Here is a 12,349-nt window from a genome sequence, read left to right on the forward strand (position 1 = left end):
CAATTGTTAACATAAGCATGTGTGTCAGCATACATAGTTGGCCAATAAACCCCTAATTGTTTCAGTCTTTGGTGTGTTTTCATTGTTGAACAATGAAATGCACAATCCTGGACGTGTGCTTCTTCAAGATAACACTCAAATTCCTCAGGATTTATACATAATCGCAGAATTTGGTCCGAGCCTAGATGATACAGTCGTCCTGCAATCAACTGGAAGTTTTTTGTTTGTTGTTTGGATCTGTCTTCCTTGTTATCAAATCTACCTCCAAAGGAAAGAATACTAACAATTTACTGAGACCATTTGGGAATCATTTCAATATTGAAAAGATAAGCGTTAGGTATGTCATCGTCTACTCCTTAAGGGGCTTCCCTATTTTGCAGCCTTGAAAGATGATCCACCCGTAGATGAGTTTTACCCTTTTTGACCAACACTATGAAATCAAATTCTAGCAATATAATAAACCAGCGTACAATTCTCCCAGTATTGCATGGTTTATTTACTAGATATAAAAGAGCTTGATGATCTGTGAAGAACACAAATTTGTTTGCGAGCAAATAATGCCAAAATTTCTTTACAACATAAATCATTCCTAACCCCTCTCTTTCAGTGGTTGTATAGTTCTTTTCTGCACTATTTAGCTGTCGGCTCGCATAAAAAACTGGGAAATCCATTGTTTCGTCTCCAGGTTGAGCCAGAACACTCCCAATTGCATATGCAGATGCATCAATGTGAACATGGAATATCTTTTCCCAATCTGGTGCTTTATGTACAGGTGCTGATACAAGGTTTTCCTTAAGCTTTTGGAATGAAGTTTCACACTCCTCATTCCAGTCGAAACTAACTAATAAGCGATACAGAGGTTGTGCAATGACGTCATACATATATATGAATCTTCGATAACATCTGCAGTGTCCCATGAAGGATTGCACTTGTTTGGCATTAGTAGGCCTGGGCAAGTCTACTATGACTCTGATTTTGTCTAGATCAGTGGTTATGCCATTTCTTGAGACAATATGTCCTAAGATGCGGCCTTGCCTAACCATAAAAATGCACTTTTCTGGGTTAAGACAGATTCGATATGTTCTGCATTTCTCAAATACCTTTTGTAAATGGTCAATATGTTCTTCTCGTAGAAGAGAGTGTACATAGAGATCATCCATATAAATTTCTAAGAATATTCTCAGGTATTCTTTGAACGCATGAGTCATTAACCTTTGGAAGGTAGCTGGGGCATTGGTTAAGCCAAAAGGCATAACTCTATACACATATATTCCCCATTCTGTGGCAAACGTTGTTTTGTGTTGATCCTCTATTGCAATTGCCAGTTGGTTATACCCTGAAAACCCATCTAAAAAGAAATAAGCCCGTTTTCCAGCCACCCTCTCAAGTACATGTTCTGTGATCGGCAAGGGATAATTATCCCTTGTTGTGGCTGCATTTATTTTTTTGAGGTTCACACACACGCGTAGCTTTCCGTTCTTTTTGGGGACAACCACAATGGGTGATACCCAATCTCTATGCTCGATTTCATAGATGAATTCAACATCCATTAGCTTGTCAATCTCCTCTTTGATTCGTTTAGCAAATGTGTCATTATATGTGTAAGGACGCTGTTTGCTAGGTTTGGCATCTGATTTCAACGGTATTGTATGTTGGCATATCGATGGATCAACTCCTTTGAGGTCTTTGTAGGACCATGCAAACACATCTTTATACTTCTTGAGAAGTTGTGTTAACAGTTCTTCTTCTTCAGGCTCTAAATCAATTGCGATATAGATCGGCTGAGGCTTTTCACCTGGCGCTACGAGGTCTATCCGTTTTGCATTTTCCGGCCCATCGTAAGATTCTTGGTTTATTCTTTCCGTGACTAGTGGTGTCATTATGATTTTTCTGTCCTGGATGGTGAATTTTCGATAGTGTGATGCTACGTTCATGTTTTCTTTTTCTGACTCCTTCTTACCATCACTTTCTCCCTTCGTAGTTCATACCTCTCGTAACGACCGTTTTAGTTCTTGGTATTTTTTTTTACGCTCCATTTTGGTCCACTATGGGTCTTTCGTTTTTTCATGTTTTGATTGTTGATATTTTTTTAATTTTGTTTCTGTTTTAGTCTTCCATACTTGTTTTCCTCTTCCGTTCCTTCCCCTCGAACTTTTGAGAATCTACCTGATATTTGGTCTTTTACACAATCCTCTGCTTTGACAAGCATTAGATAGTGAGTTTTATCTTTTATCCTGGGCATCAGGTTCTCTCTAATTTTATTTTTTGCTCTTTTTTTTCTATATCGTTCATGGCGTCTAGGGTTTGATTGGCAAAATCATAAAACTTGATAGTTGTTGTTGTCTCCCCACGCTCGCTTGAGCTTTCTGAACACTTGTTATCTGCATCGTTATTTACCTCCAGATGCTCAGAGGAGTTATAAAACTCTTCTTGTTCTGGTGGTTCTACAATCTCATCTTTTGCTGGTATAAGGCTTACCATGTAATACGGTAGCACATCATAGCCGTCCTTATCGCAAAATTTTGTCATTGAGCTATCTGTAATGGTACAACCATCCAATGTTGCTAGTATGTGTTCCCATTCCAGAGGTTCTAAGGTATCTTCGGGAAAAGGTTCCGAAATATAATCCTTGTCCTCAATTGATCTTTCTAAGTCGCATTCCTCTCTTTTTAAGCTCCCACAATGTGAAGCTCCGCACATCCATAGCTCTTTTTTTTGCCCTAACCATGCTGGGAGTTCGGACCCTGCCAATGTACCTGAATCAAACTCTTCCACTGGTGTCTGGTTCACATCTTTGTAACTATGGTCTTTTAGGTGTATTTTGGTTGTAGTCTCACCATGTCTGAGGTATATGTGGTCGTAACCCCAATCCTGGACCATCTTTAATTGTCTCATGAATGGTCTTTCCAAGATGATCTCGTAATTGTTCTTTTTGTCGAAATCGACTATTGCAAATGTACGCTCATACTCGATTCTACACGAGGTGACAATTACTTTTTCTAAAAGTCCTAGAGGCTTTTCCATGAACCCATATGCCAGTTGCAATTTCATTCTGGTAGCTCTCAAAGCCGGTTTTTCCCATTCTTTCCAGATTTCCTTGGTGGCGATAGCGACTCCTACTCCACTGTCAAGAATAGCTTTGGAAACTACTCCTTGGAATTCTACTGGTAGTGGGGTATTTCCATCTTCTCCCTCGCAATATTCACCAACGTTGTTTAAAGGTACTGGCCTAGTGTTTAGTTGAGGCTTGTCCAATTCTCTGATACCTTCTTGAAGTTTCAAGGTGGGATCTTTTACTCCAAATTTTCTAAGCATTTGCCTACGATGGTCCACATGTTTGACCGTAGCCTTAGGAGTTCGGCTAAAGTGATTGTGCATGCCACTGGGCTGGACAATAACTCAATCAACCCTTGTGAATCCCATAACTCGGTTAGAAGAAAGTCTTTGAGATATGATTGCTCTCACCTCAGACTTGGCTTCATACTCCCCTAGGTAAGAGGGTAGAGTTTTTAGCGAGTCTGGTTGGATGTGCCATGAACTAATTGATCCCTGGTCTCCCCCTTGTGAATGCATATCAAAGTTCATTCGTGATCTTGCCTCAAATTCTTCAATAGGAGGTACGATCTCATTTTTCTCTTTTCTCGTGCTATTCATTTGGTAGCTCACCCTGTTAGCTTCGTTGGCATCACGGATTTGCTTCCACAGGTCATCTAGACCGTTACAATCCTTACCCATTTCTACCAATGTTTTAGGTTGGAAACCTTCAATTGTCCCATCTGTTGTATTTGGCACTATGATAGGTTCTCTCCTAAACTCAGAGGCAGTCGTGAGTCTCTCCTTCGTGTCTACTTGTTTCTCTGAAGTTGATTTGATAGGGGTTGGAGCTGGTACTTCGTGCCAACTAGCAGGTTTACCAAGTGGGTTTTCTATCAAGGATTGGGTTGTTTCAATCATCTTTCGATACATTTCCAAACTCTGTTTGTCTATTTTGGCATATGGATAAGTCATCCAACTTTGCTCTTGGGTTTGGTTGTTTTTGAGTCTGGCTTCGTATGCTTTTAAAAGTGTGTCTAACTGCTCATTTACCTTTTCTGCCAACACTGATCCTCCTGATCCTGCACTTTTGGGTTCTGCTATTTCCTTGGGTGCTATGGTTGTCGCAATGTGTGAACTTAGACTAGTTAGATCCTCTAACCGCTCTAATCTATCCTTTGTGTGTTTTAACTCCTCGGATAGAGCCGTTTACTCTCTTTAGATCCTCTAACTTAGACTAGTTAGATCCTCTAACCGCTCTAATCTATCCTTTGTGTGTTTTAACTCCTCGGATAGAATCGTTCTCGTTCTCTCCTGGCTTTCACACACGCCTTTCTAGCTTTCCAAGTGCTTCTCTGATTCTTCATTTTTGAACTTGGGGCATTGGTTTTTGGCTCTTCAATTATGGGTTCATTCGCCATTCTTTGAGCTTGGGCTCGTGTCACTGCCTGAATAGATATTATTGTCTTGTTTTCTGACCCTCCACTGGAAGGCACTGCTTCAAGCATGTTCAAGGTAGTTTTTGCTCCTTTGCTCGGGTTCTTAGGGCAATCAGGAATTAAATGAGTAATTCCACACTCGGTGCAATATGCGTTGACTCTAATGATTTCATAATGAGTTCTCTTAGCCAATGGTCTCCACCACACTTGTAACAGGGTCCCTTAAGTTGTCGAGGTGCTCCTTGAGCTCCTCTTTGTTGGTATGCATGTCTCTACCCGCCCATGCCTCCGTTGGCTAAGAACAACAATGTTCGTTCATCCAAGCTATATCTTCCTTCTCCTGTTGCCTGTGCAGCTGTTGGTGGTCCTGCACTTCCCATCATGCCCAAGGTTCTGGCGTTAGGGGTTCTTCCGGTGGGTAATAGACAGGATTTGCAACATATCCATTGGGATCTTCGTAATATGCATGCATAGTTACCAAAGCCTTCTCCTCTGGTTCGGTTATTGTTGGTGTGTATCTTATGCCGACTGGTCGTAATCCTGGTAGGGGTGGTTGCTGACCCAACACTGGTTGTGGTCTTTCTACACCTACAGGTCCTGGTAGGTTGCCTGCTTGATACCTAGGCATCGGTGGAAGTTGAGGAGATGCTACCTGAGCCTATGGAGCATAAGGTCGTTCTCTCACATATCCCTTGTTATAATAACATTTCTCCGTCACATGGTTTGTCCATTTTTGTTCAATAGCACACCACTTTGGCTGTTTAGCCTGAGGTTTGGCATACAGGTTAATCTTTTTTAGCACTTCCTCTACAAGTTGCTCCTGGCTTACAGCTACTTTTCCTTTCGGTGCTGTCTTAGCGAACTTGGTTCCACTTTGTTATGAGGATGAATCGTCGTCAAGATCCTTGAATTCACCCGCCTTGTAGATCGCACAATTGTCTAAAAGGTAAAGAGCCTCCTTAGCTAACTCATTTAACGTCGTGCTCCTCTTCATATGTAAGTCCTTCTGGAGATCTGCGTTCCTTAGTCCTTGTATAAATATAAGCACAAGTCTGGACTGAGTTGGCAATTCTTCCACAGGGCAGAACTTAACATATCTTTTTAGTCGTAGGGCTGCCTTTCGCACAGATTCCCCTTCTTTCTGTTTGAATTTATGGATTTGTGAGACTGTATTATGAGCTATTCCCCGTTGTGAGAATTCCTCAATAAACTCGTCAAACACCTCCTCCATAGACTCAAAGTCTCTACGCTCCACAGAGTCAAACCAAGTAGCAGCATCCTCCTCTAGGGTCAGTCCAAACCCTGTAAATTGGGTAGGGAAGTTTAACACCTCTTCAGCTCTAATTACGCGCACAAAGGCTGCTACATGATCCCTAGGATCTTTGTTTCCCGTGTATTTCTTGTTTACCCATTTTTCAACCTGAGAAGGTCTAATTCTACGATGGTCTACAAATCTCATCATTGGTTCTCCTCGTCCCAATCGATATACCTCCTCTGGCCTTCGGTAGTGGGAAGGTTCCTCTCCCAGAGGTGCTCCCAAGCCATAATTTTTGACGGTTTTTGCAAGAGATGGTTCATCTCTCCAAACTCGTTCTATGGGTTGTCTTCCAGGCTCTGTTGACCCTTGAGTTTTTGGCTTACTCTCTCCTTGATACCGTGAATAGAGTGGTGGTTCTTGTAAATCCCTTAGCCCTCGTGCGGCTGGATAACCATCTCGGTTTTGGTCTTGTTCTAATGTTGCACTTTGTCGAAGCCATGCCTGCAATGATGGTTGGGTTGCTTGTTGGTTTTGGTAGTTGAACGCCTATTGTCGGTTAGAATGTGAGGTTGCGTCGTACTCTTCTGAAAAGGGATTTGTCGACTTGCTAGGGGTATAGGTGTACCTTGGCACTTCTTCGGGGGCATATGTTGATGTTTCTGGAACTGTTGTCTTTTCTACCTCCTCTGGGAGAATACGTTTGTATTCTCGCCGGTATCTATCAACAAAAATGATATCCTTCCCCATAGCAATTTCATAAGAGAATAAGTAAAGAACCTTGTCTTTGCTTAATTTGTTTGGGTAAGGTTCTTTGCATCGAAAATAAGAGACTACTCCCTCACTCTCATGCTTGTAAATTCCCACATTCTCATTATAAGTAGAGACCTTGGCTGTTTTCTTATCATACATAAAAAGAGCTCCAGGCCGATCAATGTTTGGAGGCGGTTCTTGAGTTTCCGAAACCATTTTTCTTTTTTCCACGTTATCTCCATATCTATTGTAATCCTCAGGGTTACTCACTATCAGATAGTGGTTCCCGTTTTCGTCTCGCAATCTATCTCCATCATCATAGACTCAAATTATCTCCAGTCTCTGAGCAGGTCTTTCTTCGATATAAATACACTTGCTTCCTCGATAGTTAGAATAAACTAGGGCTCCCCTCGAGTTTGTTCCTTCTAGGAAGATTATAGTGAAATCGGAATCATTCAAAGGATTTTGGGAGGTGATTCCTCCTAGCATTGGTCCTTCATCGGAGAAACCTTCTGGCTGTTGACTACCCATCATGAAGAAGGACTTATCGGATGAAGTGTCAGTATCACTACCCTCCTCAATGATTGGTGCTAGTGGATCTAGCCTTGCCTGAGTTACACTCTCCTCAGTGGACACTAAGCTACCCTGATCACTGCCACCTTTTGATCTCTAGGAATGTGTCTTCCTGATCTTAAATTCATCAAACTTAGCAATACAATTTATCACAAATCCAACCACTCACCTGGCAAAGGATCAGTTTCCACTCAACTTCTTGCTTTGCCGCTGAATATACCAGGTGTACACAAGCGTTTAATTTCGGCAATCGAATCAAAGCATTTAACCACTAGAGGTGGTCTTAGTAACGATTGGTATAACTGGAGGGTTAACCTCAACCACTACTATATTTTATACACTTCGCATGTTCTTGATTAGGTCTGCTAATCTGGAACTGTACTTCCCTCGGATGTTGGTCAATTTACATGGAAAGTCTTAATTCCGTCTTTGCTCCGTCAAAAGGTCAAACAAGGTCCAATTTCACTTCTAAAAGAAGTTCTGAAACTCTTAAGTCAATTGGAACATCACTCTATGTCCTCAGTCAGCTTTTCTCTTCACCAAGCCCATGTAGACATCCTACGCGTAGGATGTCTATCTGCTCTATTTTGCCTGGAGTTTTCACTATAGATTCCCGTTGATGTGTTGAGTCCACAACTGTTTTTATTGTTTGATTTGGACACCTATAAGCTGGTCAATTAATCAGAAATTTGTTCCAGTAGCCTGATGTTGGTCTGACTAGTCAAATCAACTCCTATTTGGACCAAAATTGACTAAGAGGCTTGCCTCAGGCTATACAACACCCTGCTATGCCTACAGTCAGTTTTTGGCTTCAATATCATGCAGTAGACATCCTACGCGTAGCATGTCTAACTGCTCAAAATGGCTTCAAATGAAAAGCACAAACTCCTCTTAAGGTGCTTATCACTTTGGTATGCTCAAATCTGGGTTTAGAGTGCTAAACCACACATAACACATCCTATGCGTAGGATGTCTATATGGTCTGTTTGACCCCAAACTTGAGTCACAACTTCCTCTTGATGTCAGCAACCCAGTGCTATACTTAGATTTTAGTTTGGATTTCAAAAGACCCCAATTTTAGCTTTCCTAGCCCTTTTCAGACAAAGATGCTAAAGTCTGCTTAAAATCCAATTTTCTCACCCAATTGAGATGAAAACTTCCTCAGGCACTCAATAAATCATGCAGCCATCCTATGGTTTTGGTCTTAAAATAATGCCTTGGCACAATATGGGTAGGATGTCTAGCAATTTCCTTCCTATTTGGCCTTATCCTGTCAAGATATGGTAAAACTTCCACTTTTCAGGTGAAAATAAGGTAAAACCTACCTTCTAAACACACTGGACTCTCAAGCTCTCCTTCCACCGCCTCTACAACTCCAACTCCTACTCTATACACCACAACTTAACTAATACCTAAAAACTATCTAAGTCTACTTAAGTCGAAGGATCTAGGCCAGACACTCGCTCCCTAGACTCCTCCTAAGACCTAGAGAGTCCTCCACCCTCTGATCCTATCTAAATGTAAAACGAGACTCTGGCAAGCCAGAGAATCCCTATCCTCAAGGACTAGTGTCGGTCACCTACCTAGGGTTTTCGTCCCCGACAGCGGCGCCAATGTTGGCGGATACGTCGCGACAGACGTCAGCACAGTGAGAACTCACCTAACAAGATTTTTCAGCTAAGGACGAAGCTTGACCCGCAAGCGCGTGAAAGCAAGCATAGGCTGTCAACCTACACTCGACTGACTCTCGACTACTTCCTACAGAGGTCTCTACCCAATGTCTAAGCTATAACCTTCAGGAGTGCATAAGAGGAGATTTCCTACAATGCTTTCAAGAGCCAAGTACCCATCAAACGTTCTCGAAACGCCACAGAATTTGAAGGAAAACCTATTAACTCCAATAGGTCACTCTCCCTAAGGTCCATGAACCAAAATCCCAACCCTAAACACCTGGTGCAAAATCGCGTAGGATGTCTGGTCGAAATTTGCAGCTCGTCGTTTCTAAAAACTAAAGTACGTAATGTGTAGCTCTACTCAATGCGAACGCGTGGATATGCTGAAATGCGAAAACAGACAATGTATGCTCACCGAATCACTAGATGTAGCTCGTGGGTCAAGTTCGCGAAGCCAGACCGTACACCCGCAATGTAGGTATTGGCGCGTAGCTCTCGTCGGGGGCAACACGCTGCACTTCTCCGCACTCGATTACGACCACAGGTGTGTGCATAGCGTCAAGATGAAACTCTCACTCTCTCTCGTACACAGAGTACGCTCACTCACACAGATATAACTTTTTAAAATGACAAAGGTTTTTTTCATTAAGGTCAAAAGTGGTATAAATACCTTACAATCTCAAACCCTAATGTTCCAATTTAACCATCTACTCAATCTAAATGTCAAAAATGGGATACAATCTGGAAGCTTCTGCAAGCCCCACTATTTACAAAGGTAAAATGACAGCTTTTCTCAATCAAAGAATAATTACAAAAAATAATATCCTACCGAGCAATCATTCTCCGTTGGGTGTGTCCAGCTGCTAACACCACCTCTTCTCTCTCTTAGCGCTCAATCTTACCATAGCTTGATCTCCTTCTTCTTATTCCATTCTCCCATATTCTTCTTGGATAGCCTAGGTTGTGGTGGACGTCAAAGTGAAGGTGAAGAAGAAAAGGGTTTGCTACCTCATCAAGCTTCTTCAACAACCTTCTAGGTAAGGAGAAGTCTTCCGAATTGAAGGTGTAGTAGAAGAGGGTTTGCTATCTCATCAATTTTATTCAACAGTAAGGAGAAGTCTCTACACACATCAAATCTAACAATTTCCTTTTCATTTTCTTATTACTTCACACCTTGAATTTGTTTTACCTAAATTCATTTTAAAATATTAGTTCATACATAAGCTCTGATGTTCTCCATAAGCAGGTTTCTCTTTTGATTTCTTGAGAAGAAGAGTAAATTATTTATTTTGTTTCTCCTTTCAACTATATGATTTGTTTTTTTAAATTTTAACTAATAACATCATTAACCCACTAGCTGCAATGTATTTTCAGGTTCTATTATTTTAAGTTTTTTAGATTACAAGGATAGAATTGCTTAGAGAGATTAGAAATCATTCTTTTTATCCATAGGTTCCTACAGATCATACTTATATAATTAGTATGCACGATAGATGGTGAAATACATAATGAAAATTACTCCTTAATCACCCCGCAAACCTCTTACTACTTGTTCTTTTATACGCATGAGTTACTCTTTGTTTTCTTGTTTTAATATACTTACTTAAATTACTCAATAGAGATAATTTCCATGAACTAGAGGCAATTAAGTATTGGATTCTTTTTTTAATGCCAGACTTTGAACTAACTTTATTATTCTAAAAGTACATATTATTATTCTAGCTACTATTCTTAGAAAAGTATAACTTTTGAAAAGAATTATCTCCCTTCTAACTCTCTCAAGAAATTCTCATAAACCTTTCTTGATTATGCATTCAAGCTAACCGAGGAATGTAAATTTTCCTCTTTACACAGTATTCATGCAAGATTAGGAAAAGATTTATGCCTTGAACTAGAGTCCAAGGTTACAAATTTAAGATTTGAAGTTAGGTTATCATGATTGAATGTTTTCGTTTTTGAAAGTGACTTGCCATTCCAAATAGGGCTGAAATCCCTCTCTTTTCCTTTGGAAAAGCCCCAAATATTTACAACCTCTCCTTTCTTTGCAATTTAATCCTCTTGACAAAAGTATAGGTATGCCTAAATTTCATGTAAATGAAAGGCATTTTATTTGAAAGCACTTCAATTGCATGACTATTTTACATTACGATAGCATGATCACTCATAGGATCTTTACATTACGATAGCATGATCACTCATAGGATCTTTGCATTCTACTCTTACATCATCATTTACTGAATGCTCATGATCTATTCTTACACGATCTACCACCGATGAGCTTACAAGTTAGTGCACTCCAAAGTTTTGTATTTGTAACTCATGATTTTCATCAGAACAAAGGTTAATGCCAAGAGCATATGCATTATTCATTTTAATCTTGTCTACTTTCAAATTTATTTTGCAATTTAGGGGGGGGGGGGCGCAAGGGGATAGCTTCACAAAAGCAATGCCCACGCTACTTGAACATAAAACTCCCACCACTTCCATAGAGATACATGATGTATGGAAAATGATGCAAGATAGAAAAAAAGGATGGATATGATCAAAGACGGACTTAACCTTGAAATTGACGTTGAGACAAAACCTTACATCCCAAGAAACTTGTTGTTTTTAAGGTCTTTTTGAATAGATATTAAAATGGACTAGGAACTATGGGATCATAACTCAATGAATCTAAACTAAATATTAACTAGGATTGAAAATTTATCGAGAGGATTTGACATGGATAGCCTTAGCATAAGATAGGTTTTTAGGTGTAAGATTTATCTCAAATGTTTCGGAAAAGGTCAATGCAAGTGTTTACATGTGGAATGCAATCGGGGATAGTCCTTTCTGGCTAGGACTGAATCATTGGTCTATTTTTTAGATCGGGGTTCATTCAATGTCCTAGATTGGGATATAATGGGAGTGAGTCCTGACCGGGTGGGAATACACACAAATGCGTTTGGAAATTGACCTAGTCCGGATAAGCCTAATGTTGATGGGAAAGGAGGAAAAAAAAAGGATCAAGGAAGGGATTGAATGAGAGAGATAGACATAATTAATTAAGAAACTCTTCTAATTGCTTGGTAAAAAGGAACCTTGGAAAAGCTACAAACCTAAATGGGCTATTCTGCATGTCCACATCAGTGGGACAATTGCTCTACTTCTTGGATTTTTCTAAAAGGAATATAAACTAGATTATTCTTTTAAACGCTTTTCCAAAAAAGATAAAGAAAAATGAGAATTATAAATTGTGTAAAGATATCATCTCAGCACGTGGTAGAGGAGATAGGGTATCCCAATCTTGGCATGATGATAAACATATTCTTAGAGAAGTATATATGACCGATTGAAAGATAGCTATATAGCTTTAATGTGACTAAATGAAAAAAAAATGTTAAAATAAAAAAGGTAGGGACAACTTGATAAATGCACACTTATAGGGGTATGCAACAACTTGCATGCTACCTTTAAATGCTTGAAATAAACTCTCTAATTTGACTTGATTGGAATTTTTATTTGCTAGAATTGTAGTACTACTTGGAAACATGAATTTATTGAATGGTTCCGTGGGAGGAGGGATTTAATTGGAGGATTATATTGTTGGCCAAAAAGTTAACCCCAATTTTTATTTAGCTATT

The sequence above is a fragment of the Adiantum capillus-veneris genome, chromosome 21 (assembly GCF_014529385.1).
Source record: "Adiantum capillus-veneris isolate H3 chromosome 21, ASM1452938v2, whole genome shotgun sequence".
Classification (NCBI taxonomy): domain Eukaryota; kingdom Viridiplantae; phylum Streptophyta; class Polypodiopsida; order Polypodiales; family Pteridaceae; genus Adiantum; species Adiantum capillus-veneris.